We start from the raw sequence: 14,781 nt of genomic DNA on the forward strand, positions 1-14,781 counted from the left end.
GAATCAGAAGAACACTGTACACAGTATCATCAACATTGAGTTCAGGGGGTGGGAAGGGTTTTGGGGAAAAAGATGAATTTCGTTTTGGACATACTAAATTTAAGATGTCTACAGAACATGCAGTGAGAGATGTCCAATGGGCTGTTGGAGATGTGAGACTAGAGATCAGCAGAGAGGTTAGGACTGAATAGGTGGATTTAAAAATGTATCAGCATACAGTTGAATCAATGGAAGCTAATGAAATTACCAAGTGAAATAGTAGGGAACCAGAGTGACAAAAAATGAGCCAGAAGAACAATAAACACAATGAAGACAACACTAAAGAGCAACAAAAAGGGGCAGCTAGGTGGCACAATGGATAGAGCACCAGCCCTGGATTCAGGAGGACCTGAGTTCAAATCTGGCCTTAGACACTTATCGATTACTAGCTGTGTGACCCTAGGCAAGTCACTTAACCCCAATTGCATCACCAAAAAAAAAAGGCAACAAAACTCAGGTCAAATACAAGAAATAGCACTGGTATGAATTATTAAAATTAAAGCTCATAGCCTTCCTTTTTGCTAACAAATAGTAATCTATAAAACTACAAAGCAACATGCATCATCAATTGCAACCACTCTTTTGACCTTTGGGGAAAATATACTTTGGGAGGGTTTTAACAATTTTTTAAAACTATGATACTTTAGAGGTACAATGAGGGGGGCAGAGGAAGCAGCACAGCTATCTATTCAGCACATCTTTTCCAAAAAGATCTAGAAAAAGTCTGAAGGTATCATTTTTGCACCACAGGGCAGATTAAGGAATTAAAAAGAAGTCTTCAATATGGGGAATGACCTGTGGATAGGAATATGTACCACAGAAGCATTCCAATGTGCAGGGACTGAAGTGGGGTCAAGATTAGGTCAGGGAGTAACAGAGCAGGAAGAGTCCCCAAACTAGCACTGGGTTTAGGAAACAGTGATATAGGGTAGTTCTGTCATGTACTACATAGTTCCAGAAGAAATAAACACGTTCCAAGACCTATGTGGCTTTGATCCCAGAAGGAGAACAGGGATTCAGCCTCCAGCCTAGGGTAGAAGCTTGCAGTGGGATAACCAGGGCAGGAGTCCCAAACCAAAGAAAAGCTGTCAGTTTAGTCTCTCTGAACCTGCAGAGCCACCCAGCAGAGACAGTGGCTGAGTTCAGCAGCAGTCCACTGAAACTCCCAAACAGGGACAAGCCCACAAACCCACACGTGGGCCGTCAACTTGAAAAGTTCAGACCAAGAGATCAGTAAGCAGACCTTGCCCTAGGATCACATCACTTTCAGTGCACTGAAAGCTTGTAGGCTCTAAACCTAAGCTGTAAAAGCAAGAGGAGGACATAAAGGCTGAAGCTCACGCCGCGTGTATCCCTCTCTCCCCCAACAAGTTCATAGAACCTAGCACTAACATAAAGTTCAAAATCAAGAAGTAGTATGGGAAGGATTAGTCAGAAGGAAAACAAACTCTTAAAGGAAGAGGGGAAAAAAGATAAATAAGAGTATAAGAGAATAAGATGATTATTACATCTGTATACCAAAGAGATTAGCTGCTCCCCTCAAAAAAATTTTTAAATGAATGTTAAAGGCAGCTAGGTGGTACAGTGGATAAAGCACTGGCCCTGAATTCAGGAGGACCTGAGTTCAAATCTGGCCTCAGATATTTGACACTTATTAGCTGTGTGACCCCGGGCAAGTCACTTAACCCTCATTGCCCCTCCCCCCTGAAAGAATGTTAAAAATTGTTTTTACATGTAACTGGGGGAAAATAAAATATTTTTTAAAAAAGAGAATATCATGGAGGGAAACATACAGTCAACAATTTCAACAGTGAATGTGAATGAACTTACCCATGAAATGAAGGATAGCAGAATGAATTAAAAACCAGAATCCAACAATATCTTGTTTACAAGAAATAATTTGAAACAAAAAGACACAAAGGGAATTAAACAAGTTGGAGAAACTGACAGTAAAACTAAAATAGTAGGGAACTTCAATTGCCAAAAAAAAAAAAGTTGAAATGAATAGAATATGGAAAAATTACATATGGTAGACCTCTGGAGAATACTAAGTGGGAATAGAAAGGGATATGCTTATTCGCAGCTATGTATGGCACCATACTGACCATGTATGAGGGCATAAAAAATCTTACAAATGCAGAAAAGCAGAAATTTTAAATGTAACTTTTAGGGACTATAATGTAATAAAAATTACATGAAATAAAAGGCTTTTGAAGCATAGGTTAAAAATCAATGGGAAATTAAATAATTTAATCCTAAAGAATGGGTCAAAGAACATATCATAGAAACACTAATTTCATTACAGATAATGACAACAATAAAGTAACATACCAAAATCTGTGAGATGCAGCCAAAGCAGTACTTAAGGAAAAATTTATATCTCTAAATGCTTACATCAATAAGAGAAAAAAAATAGATCAATGAATTTGGCATGCAATTTAAAAACTTAGAAAACCAAAAAATTTAAAACCTTCAATTAAATACCAATATAGAAATACTGAAAATCAAAGGAAATTAACAGAATTGATTTTATTTGCATACACATAACACACAAAGAGCTGTTTTTAAAAAATACACAATAAAATGTTTTATACACACATTTTTTAAAAACACACAATAAAATAGATAAGTTATTAGCTAATTTGATTTTTTGTTGTTTTTTTTTTTCTTTCAGTAAGGCAATTGGGGTTAAGTGACTTGCCCAGGGTCACACAGCTAGTAAGTGTTAAGTGTCTGAGGCCGGATTTGAACTTAGGTACTCCTGAATTCAGGGCCAGTGCTTTATCCACTGCGCCACCTAGCTGCCCCAGCTAATTTGATTTTTAAAATCAAATTCCAAGTATAAAAATGTAAATGGTGAATTGACAACAAATTAAGAAATAAAAGCAATTATTAAGTGGTATCTCACCCAACTATAGGCCAAGAAAACTATCAATCTAAATGAAATGGATATTCACAAAAATATAAATTGCCTAAATTAACGGAAATATAGAATACTTAAATAGCTTAGAAAAAGAAATCGAACAAGCAATAAATGAATTCCCAAAGGAAAAAAAACAACAGACCAGACAGTCAATTTTGGTCATGTGAAATTTAAGTTTGTGCACAAAAAAAAGCAATACAGCTAAAATTAGAAGAGAAGCAGAAAATTGGGAAAGAATATTTGCAGCAAGTTTCTCTAATATATCTCTAAGATAGGGATATGCTTCAAAGCAATAATCATCAAAATTGATATTGGATAAAAATAAGAAGATAGATCACTGGAACTAATTAAGTACATAATGACAAAGCAAATGCAGGCCCTCATCACCTCATGCCTGAACTATTTCAGTAGTCTGTGGTGGGGGTCTGCCTGCTTCAAGTATCTCTTCACTCCATTCAGCCACTAAAGTGATTTTCCTAAAGCAAAGGTCGGGATCATGTTTCCTCCCTAATCAATGAACTCCAGTGGCTCCCTATCACTTCCAGGATAAAATGCACAATCCTGTTTGATATTGGAAGACCCTTAGAATCTAGACCTTTTCCACTCTTCACCCTTTCCAGTCTTATACCTTACAGCCTGAGGCATACTCTTTAATTCAATGACACAGGTCTCCTTTCTGTTCCATGGATAAAGATACTCCATTTCTCTTGGCTTTAGGAATTTTCTTTTTCTTTTTAAAAATGTATTTTATTTTCCCCCAATTATATATAAAAACAATTTTTAATATTTGTTTTTAAAACTATGAATTCTGAATTTCCTCCCCTCTCCCGCATTGAGAAAGCAAACATTCTACATGTGGTCAAGCAAAACATTTCCATATTAGTCATGTTGTGAAAGGAAACAGAGGGGGGGGAAACTAAAGAAAAATAAAGTTTTAAAAAATATGCTTCAATCTGTATTCAGACTCCATCATTCTCTGGGGATGGACAGTATTTTTCATTATAAGTTCTTCAGAGTTCCCTTGGATCACTGTTTTGCTGAGAAGAGCTAATTCATTCACAGCTGATCATCTTACAATACCGCTGTTTCTTTGTACACAGTACATTTCACTTTGCATCAGTTCATGTAAATCCAGGTTTTCCTGAGCATCCTGCTCAACATTTCTTATAGCAAAATAGTGTTCCATCATAATTACATACTACAATTTGTTCAATCATTCCCCAATTGATGGGCGTTCCCTCAATTTCCAATTTTTGCCACCAGAAAAGAGCTGCTATAAATATTTTTGTACATATAGGTCCTTTTCCTTTTCTATTTCTTTTTTGGATGCAGACCTAGGTGGTATTAGAAGGTCAAAGAGTATGCATGGTTTTATAGCCCTTGGGGCACAGTTCCAAATTGTTTTACAGAATGGTTGAATCAGTTTACAACTCCGCCAACAGTACATTAATGTCTCATTTTTCCCCACCTTTGTCATTTTCCTCTCTGTCCTATTAGCCAATCTAACTGGTATGAGTTAATAACCCAAAATTGTTTTGATTTGCACCTCTCCAGTCAATAGTAACAGAGCTGGGGGCAACTAGGTGGCACAGTGGATAAAGCACCAGCCTTGGATTCAGGAGGACCTGAGTTCAAATCCGGCCTCAGACACTTGACACTAGCTGTGTGACCCTGGGCAAGTCACTTAACCCTCATTGCCCTGCAAAAATAGTAATAATAACAGAGCCTTTTTTTCATATGGCAAAAATAGCTCTGATTACTTCATCTGAAAACTGTTCATATCTTTTGGTAATGGCTCTTATTTTTACAAATTTGACTCAGTTCTCTAATTGAGAAATGAGTCTTTTATCAGAGAAATTTGCTTCAAAATTTTTTTTACAGTTACTATTGCTGTTTTCCCCTCCATCCTATTCCCCCCTTTCTTCTATTCTCCTTTCACCCTGTCCCTCCTCAAAAGTGTTTTCTTTGTGATTACCCGCTCCTCCAATCTGCCCTGCTTTCTATCACTTCCCCACCTCCCCTGGCTTCCTTTACCCTCTTCCCCTCCTACTTTTTTGCAGGATAAGTTAGATTTCTATACCCAAATGAGTGTGTATGTTATTCTCTGAGCCAATTCTGATGAGTAAGGTTCACTCATTTTCCCTCACCTCCATCTTGCCCTCTACTGTAAAAGCTTTTTCTTGCCTCTTTTATGTGAAATAATTTACCCTATTCTACCTCTCCCTTTCCCTTTCTCAGTGCATTCCTGTCTTACCCATTAATTTTATTTTTAAAAAATATCATCCCTTCATATTCAACTCACACCTGTACCGTCTGTCTATATATACTCCTTCCAACTGCCATAATAATGAAAAAGTTCTTATGAGTTACAAATATCATCTTCCCCAGTAACAGTGTAAATAGTTCACCCTTATTTAAATCCTTTATGATTTCCCTTTCCTGCTTACATTTTTATGTTTCTCTTGAGTTTTGTATTTGAAAATCAGCTTTTCTATTCAGCTCTGGTCTTTTCATCAAGAATGCCTCAAAGTCCTCTCTCTCATTGAATGCCCATTCCCACCCCCACCCCACCCCCTGCCCCAAACGATTATACACATTTTGCTGGGTAGGTGATTCTTTGCTGTAATCCCAGCTCCTCTGCCCTCTGGAATATCATATTCCAAGCCCTTTGATCTTTTAATGTAGAAGCCACTAAATCTTGTGTTATTCTGACTAAGGCGCCATGATATTTGAATTGTTTCTTTCTGGCTGCTTGCAATACTTTCTCCTTGACTTGGGAGCTCTGGAATTTGGCTATAATATTCCTGGGAGTTTTCATTTTGGGATCTCTTTCAGGAGGTGATCAGTGGTTTGTTTTTGTTTTTTTGGTGAGGCAATTGGGGTTAAGTGACTTGCCCAGGGTCACACAGCTAGTAAGTGTTAAGTGTCTGAGACCAGACCTGAACTCAGGCCCCCCTGAATCCTGGGCTGGAGCTCTATCCACTGTACCACCTAGCTGCCCCAGATCAGTGGTTATTTCAATTTACTCTCTGGTTCTAAATATAAAGGCAGTTTTCCTCGATAATTTCTTGAAAGATGATGCTTAGGCTCTTTTTGTGATCATGGCTTTCAGGCAGTCCAATAATTTTTAAATTACCTCTCCTGGATCTATTTCCAGGTCAGTTGTTTTTCCAATGAGATATTTCACATTGTCTTTTAATTTTCATTCTTTTGGTTTTGCTTTATTGTTCCTTGATTTTTCATAAGTCATTAGCTTTGTTTTGCTCAATTCTAATTTTTAAGGAATTATTTTCTTCAGTGAGCTTCTGTACCTCCTTTTCCATTTGATCAATTCTACTTTTTAAGTTTTTTTGTTTTGTTTTTACTGCAGTAAATTTTTGTGCCTCTTTTACCATTTGGACAATTCTGCTTTTCAAGGCATTAATCTCATTGGCTTTTTATATCTCTTTTACCATATGGCCTAGTTTGTTTTTTAAGATGTTATTTTCTTCTGCTGTTGGCTCTTTTTTCATGATTTTCTTGCATCACTCTCATTTCTTTTCCCCATTTTTCCTCTACCTCTCTTGATTTTCAAAATCCTTTTTGGAAAAAAAAATCCTTTTTGAGCTCTTCCACGGTTCTGAGACCAATTCGTATTTTTCTTGGAAGCTTTGGATATAGGAGTTTTGACTTTGTTATCTTCTTCTGAGGGTATGTTTTGAGCTTCCTTGTCATCATAGTAACTCTCTATGGTTAGAATTTTTTTTTCCCTGTTGTTTGCTCATTTCCCTAGCCTATTTCTTGACTTCTGTTTTTTTGTTTTGTTTTGTTTTGTTTGGGGGGGGGGGTTGGGCAATTGGGGTTGAGTGACTTGCCCAGGTTCACACAGCTACTAAGTGTCAAGTGTCTGAGGCCATATTTGAACTCAGGTCCTCCTGATTCCAAGGCCGGTGCTTTATCCACTGCGCCACCTAGCTGCCTCTATTTCTTGACTTCTAACTCTGTTAAAGTAGGGCTCTGCTTCCAGGGTAGAGAGCACACTGTCCCAGATTTCAGGGGTTTTGTGTTTTCAGAGATACTTCTAGGGACCTATTAAGTTTTCAGTTCCTCAAGGTCGGTATGATCTAAGGAGAGGTGTGTTTATTACTCTCCTTGCCTGTGCGCTGGTCTGTGAGTGACCACAAACACTCTTTTCTGCCATGGAACTGTCATGGTCCCTGTTTCCATTGCAGCCTCAAGCTCTGGTGTGCTAGCTCTCCTCCTCACCCTGAGACTGCCACCTGGACTGTGACTATAGGTGGGCTGAGAGTTGCAGAAGCAGCTTCTATGGCTACTGATTCAGAAGTTCCCATGGCCTGCTCCTGGTTTACTGGGGCCTGCTCTGTGCTGGTGTGGCCTATGATGAACAGTGCTTCACCCTCACCCCAGTGCAACAGACCTTTCCTGCCAATCTTCTAAGCTGTCTGTGGCTAGAAAATTATTTTACCCTGTCCTTTTGTGGGTTCTGCTGCTCCAGAAGTTGTCTTAAAGCATTATTTAAACATATTTGGAGGGGTTTTGGGGAGATCTCAGGTGAGTCGCTGCCTTCTCTCCACCATCTTGGCTCTGCCAACTTCAGAAATTTTCTCTGGCTATTCCCAATGCCTAGAATGTTTTTCCTCCCTATCTCTGTATCCTAGCTTCCCAACTAAAATCCCATCTTCTATAGGAAACCTTTCCCAACTTCTCTTAATTTTAGTGTCTTCCTTCTTTTAATTCTTTCCTTTTATCCCATGTATATATATGGCCTGTGTGTAATATATTTTGTTTGTTTGCTGCCTTCCTCATTAGATTGTGAGCTCCCTGAGGGCAAAGACTGTATTTTGCCTTTTTTGTATTCATGGTGCCTAGCACATTGTAAGAGTTTAACAAAAGTTTACTGACTGATTAGTAGTTTAGTTTCTATAACCCAAAGACCCCAAATACTGGGTTAAGGACCCACTATTTGACCAAAACTACTAGACAAACTGGAAAGCAATTTATAGGAATTAGATATAGACTAACATCTCACACCACATACCACAATAAGCTCTAAATTAATACATGACTTAAGAGATAAGTTAGAGGACTGTGGGGAAAAAATACCTTTTAAAACTATGGATAAGGGAAGAGTTCAGGGTCAAACAGGAGATAGGACTACAAAAAACAGAATGGATAATTTTGATTACATAAAATTAAAAAGTTTTAAAACAAAACCAATGCAATTAAAATTAGAAGGAAAAGCCTTTCATTTTTAAGTCAAATGAGTAACTGGTAAAAAAAAATCTTTGGGGCAGCTAGGTGGCACAGTGGATGGAGCACCAGCCCTGGAGTCAGGAGGACCTGAGCACTGACCCTGGAGTTGAGGATATGAGTTCAAATCTGCCCTCAGACACTTGACACTTATTAGCTGTGTGACCCTGGGCAAGTCACTTAACCCCAACTGCCTCACCAAAAAGGAAAAAAAAATCTTTGTAGTGAGTTTCTCTGATCAATGTCTCATCTATAAAATACATAAGGAACTGATTGAAATTCATAAATAGAACCAGCTAGCATTTATACAATGCTTTAAGGTTTCCAATGAGCTTTACATATATTTTCTCATTAGAGCCTCACAACAATTATGGGAAATAAGTGCTGTTGCCATCCTCATTGCACAGATGAAGAAAGTGAGAATCAGGGAGTTAGAACAACTAGCTCAGGTCACAAGTTAGTAAAAGTCTACGGCAGTATCTGAACTCAGGGGTTCTTGTCTACAGGTTCAGCACTCACTCCACTATACCACCAACTGCCATTCCCCAACAGACATGGTCTAAGATGATAACAGGCTGTTTTTCCTTCTTTTAAAAAATAAATATATAACATACACACACACTACACATAAGCATACATGTATATATATATATATATATATATATATACATAGATAGATAGATAGATAGATCTTCTACTCCAAGCCACCTCCCCCAGTGAACAACAAAAAACAAAAACAAAAATCTTACAACAAACAAGCACAGTCCAGCAAAGCAAACTCCAACCTTGGCTATGTCCAAAGATATAGGTGTCATTCTGGCTTATGGATGGTATGATTCCTCTTCATTCCTCTGAATTCATGCCTTATCACTCCATTGATCAGAATTCTAAAATCTTTCAGAACCAGAACAATTTATACCATAACAGCAATATTGTAAAGACAAACAATTCTGAAAGACTTAGACTTAACACAACGACCAACTGTAATTCCAATGGACTCAATAAAATGTGTTGCCCAAATACTGATAGGTGTTGGACTCACTGCAGACACATTTTGTGTTTGTGTGTGTGTGTGTGTGTGTGTGTGTGTGTGTGTGTGAGAGAGAGAGAGAGAGAGAGAGAGAGAGAGAGAGAGAGAGAGAGAGAGAGAGAGCAAGCAAGCGAGAACACACGCTAATCCAGGAATTTGTTTTGCTTGACTATGCATTTTTGTAATGGACTTTGTTTTTCCTGCTTTCTCAATGGGAGGTTGAGGAATAAGAGAAAGTGAACCTGAAAATTTAATAAAGTGAGTTTTTTCAAAAAGTCTTTCAAAGTTGTCTTTCTCTATAATATTGTTGTTGTGTGAAATGTTCTCCTAGTTTTCCTCACTTCACTCTGCATAAGTTCCTAGAAGAGTTTCCCTAACAATGGACTGAAAATGCTTTTTCCAAGGTCACCCATGATCTCTTTTTTGCTAAATTCAATGGCCTTCTGAAGAAATCAGTGAAAAGGCTTTTTAAAAAAGGGGACACACCTCCTATGTGCAAAGCACTGTTCTAAGCACCGGGACTACAAATAAAAAAGCAAAAGTCAGTCAATTCCTGCTCTCAAGCAACTCATCTAACAGGGAAGACAACCCATATAAGAGGTGTTAGCTGCAAGACACAGGGAAAGGTCCCATAGATCTTAGGGTACAGAAGTAAAGCATGGTTAAGTAAAGCATGATAACTTATCTTTCATGTCATTCTTTTTCTTATAATGAACCACCTGACAGTGCCAAGGATTCTAGTGGTGAGAACCTTCTTTTCTGGGTCTTCAGTAGCTATGAGGGTTGCATAGAGAGCACAGAGTTGCACAGAATGGGGCTGCAGCATTTTCAGATGAAATCACCATGTCCCAAATCCACAGGCTTTGCTTCCCAGGCTGGTTGCAGGAGCTGGACTAGAAAATGACACTACCAAATGGGCTAAAGGAATGTGCTGGGGAAGGTGCGGGAGTAAGAAGATACCATTTCCAAGGCTCTTGGGCTTTTCTCAGTCATCACCCTTCTTGACTTCTCTATATCATATGTGAGAAGTTGCCTGGTTCCTTTTACTAAATACCCTTCCAATACCTGGATTTTTGTTTTATTATTTTTCCCTGACTCTTCTTATACCTGTCTGTTTCTTAGTCTCTTTTAGAGGATCATTACAAATGTCTCAACCTTATCACATATGGCATACCCCAGGATACTGTGAGGCCCCCTTTTCTTCTATGTTCTTAATAATCTTACCAGCTTTCATGGATTCAACTAGTACATCTATGTAGATGACTCTCACATCTACATATCTGATCCATATCCCTCCGCTGGGCTTCAGTCCATTATCATCAAGTACCTGCTGGGCACATGCATGGAATACAGAATCTCAAACTCAAAATGTCCAAAACATAAGTCACTATCTTTCCCCCCGAACTCATCCTTCCTCCCAAATGCTTTCTTAAGGGGGGGATACCATCCTTTCTAGTCACTCAGGTTTACAACCTTGGTATCATCCCAGACTCATTCTCACTTACCTCATATGTTAGTCCCCAGTCAGTTGTCATTTCCACTTTCAAACATCCCTTTTTTCTTCCAATTATCTCTATTGATATAGCCACCATCCTAGCTCAGGTTCCTAAGCACCTCTTTGCCTTAAATATTGCAAGAGCCTCCTACAAGGTCTCCCTTAATGCAGCCTCTCCTCTCGCCAAACTCTCTTGCACAGAGCTACCAGCTAGCTTAATGTTCCATTCCTAAAGCACAGCTCTGATTTCATCATTCCCCTGCTTGAGGAGTTTCAGTGGTTCCCTTTTCCCCCAAGGATAAAAATTCAGTGTTTGGCATCTGAAGCCCTTCACATCGTTTCTAACCTCTCTTTCCAGGGTGATTACACAAAAGTTCCACCTCATGAATGTTACATTCCAACCCAAATGGCCCTGCTCACTGCTTCCCATCACTAAAGCTCCCTGTTTGGTAGGAGGTCCCCCAAACCTGGAATGCTCTCCCTCTTTACCTCTGCTGACTGAAATCCTTAACTCCTTTCAAGGCTCAAGTCAAGAGCAACCTCCTACAAGAGGCCTTTCTTGATTATCCCAGTTAGTGCTCCTCTCCCCGCAAAACAAACTACTATGTATTTATTTTGTATATATTTTCTTTACTTATCCAAGTACGTGTTCTAGTCCCAGAGTAGAGTGTAATCTCCTAGAAAGGAGTGACTTTCGGTTTTGTCTTTAAATCCCCAGTGTCCAAGGCATCACAGGTGTTTAACAAATGCTTACAGACTGCTTCTTTTTTGGCTAGGTAAAAGCTAAATGACAACTTTAAATTAGTGATGCTGTAAAGGGGATTCTTACTGAGACATCAAGCTACACCAGATGACTTCTGCTACTCCTTCCAACTCTAAGGTAGATATTTTATAACCATCTAGCATATCATTTCACAAGTACTTTAAATTAGCAAATACTTATTAAGAATTTCATGTATCAGGGCAGCTAGGTGGCACAGTGGATAAAGAACTGGCCCTGGATTCAGGAGGACCTGAGTTCAAATGCGGCCTCAGACACTTAACACTTACTAGCTGGTGTGACCCTGGGCAAGTCACTTAACCCTCATTACCCTGCTCCACCCCCCTTAAAAATGTCATGTGTTATATATAGAAAATAAAGAACGCCACTCCTGATATCATTTTTAACTCAGTTACAAAAATAATGACTGACATTTTATTTGCAATAATTCAACAAGTGTTTGTTGAATGAATTAATGAATTATATGAATTCCTTACTATTAATTTAGGGCTAGAAGAAACCTTAGGGGTCATCTTGTCCAATTCTCTTATTTTACCCATGAGGAAACTGAGTACCAGATCACAATACAGTTATAAATATTCTTAGATATATGTCAGATTAATTTTACTCTTTCATTTGTAAGAGAAGGGGAGGGCACATCTAGAAGGGTAGCTCTGCTCACTATGGCTGCTATAAGCACTTCAGGGAACAAGCTAGAGTGGATGGCCAGATGGCCAGTGGTAATACCTTTCAAGGCTTGTAGACAGGGGTGGGGTTTGGATTATTGCCCTTCTTTTGCAGAAAAGAGGTTAAATAACTGTGCAAGGCCACACAGCAATTCTAAATGATTTCTAAGAAACTGGTTTAGATTTTCATGGACTATCAGTTACTTTGATGACATCCAATTTAAGAGAGGAGACAAATTCCAACAAAAAAATGGGTCTGCCTATTGGATTTACCTAGCTTTATTGTTTAAGCTGCCAGGGAAATACAACACGAGTTCTCCTTGGTTGAGGGGGTGGGGTGAAGGAACAAAACACAATCAAATGGACAGAAGACATAAGAAAATCCAGGAGGCTGAGCAAAAGGTTGAAGAAGCAGAAGCCAAAATGAATTCTAAGAGAGGCCCAAAGGATAACAGAAAAATGGGTTTCTCCAAGACATACTGCCTGACCACAATGCCACCTCCCATTAACCTCATCCTCGCCAGCTTAAAGCACAACAGTAATTCTCATCCTAACCTGTGTCAACAGCAATGCCATAAAACAGAAGGCCCACTCCATACAAATGCAGACTTCAACCCCACTGATTTTGAATGTGAAGAGGTCCTACCTGATAACAGGGAATTAAAAATTAATGATAAAAAAGAAACAGTGAAAAACATTCTTATTGGTACAACTGGGCCTATTGTTGTCCAGATCTTAGACAACAGAGTCCAAAGGAGGTTCTGGGTCTGTATTGCAGGATCATAAAGTCTTGGCATCCCTGGAAACAGGCTAAATTGTATCTCAAGCCCCTTCACAAACCCAATGGCTTTATCACTTTACCAGAGTTAGGCAACTGTGAAAAGATGGCACTGTCTTCCAAAGTATCCTTCCCTCCTAACACTGCTATGAGTATTATATTATCAAATCCCTTTCCTTCCCCAAACCTGACAAAGATGGGAGTGAGCAGAAGACAGCAAAACTTGCCAGTACTTTTCACAGCATCACCTACCTTCACAATGGCACTTTCTTGGATTCCTTAAAGCCCTGCTCACAGAACAATGCTAGCGAACTCAATGGACACATTGGGGTAAGACTTTCAGCTTTTAAATTTGGACAGTGGCAAGGATACACTTGCACTATCTCCGTCATCCTAACTGCCTTCTCTGTCTGTTTTGTCATTGTAAACAGAAGAATCATCACTCCAAAGAGTGCTGAAGGTCATGCCTCACAACATCAGGATATCAAAAGTGCCCAACACCAGCAGTTCTCCCCAGGATTTAAGTACACCAACTTATTCAGAACAGCAAGCACTATCCCCCAATGACCCTCAGTGTGTGAAGACAGTGGTCAACATAGGCTACTCATATGATTGTGTCTTGAAAGCCATGAAAAAGAAGCAAGAAAATATAGAGCAGCTTTTTGACTATGTTTACACATGGACCGCTCTATGAAAAGGCCTTTGATCCCATTCTGGTAGAAACTTTGGAAATGTACCAATATTCAGAGGAAAAGACAACAGAATTTCTTCAGTTAATGAGCAAATTTAAGGAAATGGGCTTTGAACTCAAAGACATTAAGGAAATTATTATTATACAACAACCAGGACAATGCACTGGAAGAACTCAAAGCTGGGGCAGGAGCCAGCTGAAAACAGGCCTACCCACCTCCACCCCACCATGCAGCATCTCTCCTGCCGGGAGGCTCCAAGTATTCCCATCAGTGCCTAGAGGTACCCTTTATCTCCAGTGGCTTCACACTCTCCTTAGGAATAAGAGAGAATGTTGTTTTGGGTTTGTTGTTGTTGGAGGAAGGAAGGGAAGAGACAGGAAGGATACTTCTGTACCTTAAAGAGACAATACCTACACTGATTTGTGTGAGAGTCTGATTCCTGTAGGAGAACAGGGAGGATGAAGGTAAAGCACAGGAATCTTGGGACTTTTAAGCCCTGTCCTCACTGCACCCAACCAATTAATTTTATTTGTATTCTGAGAAATGTCTTTTCCAGCTTCGCCCTGGTGTTTCTGGAAGGCTGTACAAATATTCAAGACCAAACTTGGCTGTTATGTTCTCACTGCTGCCATGAGCCAGAGATACAGGGGTGTTCTGGAGGGAAGAGATTCTGAGGTTGTCAGTACTGCTTTGAACTTCATATGGTCAACCAAGACATCCTTCACTGTTAGACTAGCTGAACTCAAATCCATGTCTAGTGCAATGGAAAGTGTTTTTAGGATATATTATTTGATGTTGCCTTTTCTTCCTCTTAAAAATGAAGTCCATGTTAGACTCTAGCTTAGTGTAACATTGGTTCCTAAACTTTTAAAAAGGTATGAAGAATGCCACTGAGTTTGAGCCTTCTTCCGCCAGGCAGCCGTTGTGCTTACCTACACTCAGGTCTTGGCTAAATCCTCAACCTTGTTGGAGCAGGGCATCTAACTCTAGCCCTTGATCACCTTCACCAGGCTTTAAGTCCCCTGTTCTAGGATAGTTTTTAATTGACACTTCAATATTCAATGTGAAACAGGAAGCTCTTTGCAAGCACTTTCAAATGGAGTTAAGGGAATTGAGTCCATAATCCAT

The 14,781-nt window shown here is 39.2% G+C and overlaps 1 protein-coding gene and 1 pseudogene across 4 annotated transcripts in view; one reads left to right on the forward strand and one right to left on the reverse strand.

Moving 5' to 3' along the window:
• LPGAT1 (lysophosphatidylglycerol acyltransferase 1) overlaps window positions 1-14,781 on the reverse strand; it is an 89,509-nt gene that overhangs the window by 58,575 nt on the left and 16,153 nt on the right. The gene's annotated exons all lie outside the window — the stretch shown is intronic.
• LOC122753394 lies at window positions 105-13,852 on the forward strand (annotated as a pseudogene).

This window comes from Dromiciops gliroides, chromosome 4, assembly GCF_019393635.1.
Source record: "Dromiciops gliroides isolate mDroGli1 chromosome 4, mDroGli1.pri, whole genome shotgun sequence".
Classification (NCBI taxonomy): domain Eukaryota; kingdom Metazoa; phylum Chordata; class Mammalia; order Microbiotheria; family Microbiotheriidae; genus Dromiciops; species Dromiciops gliroides.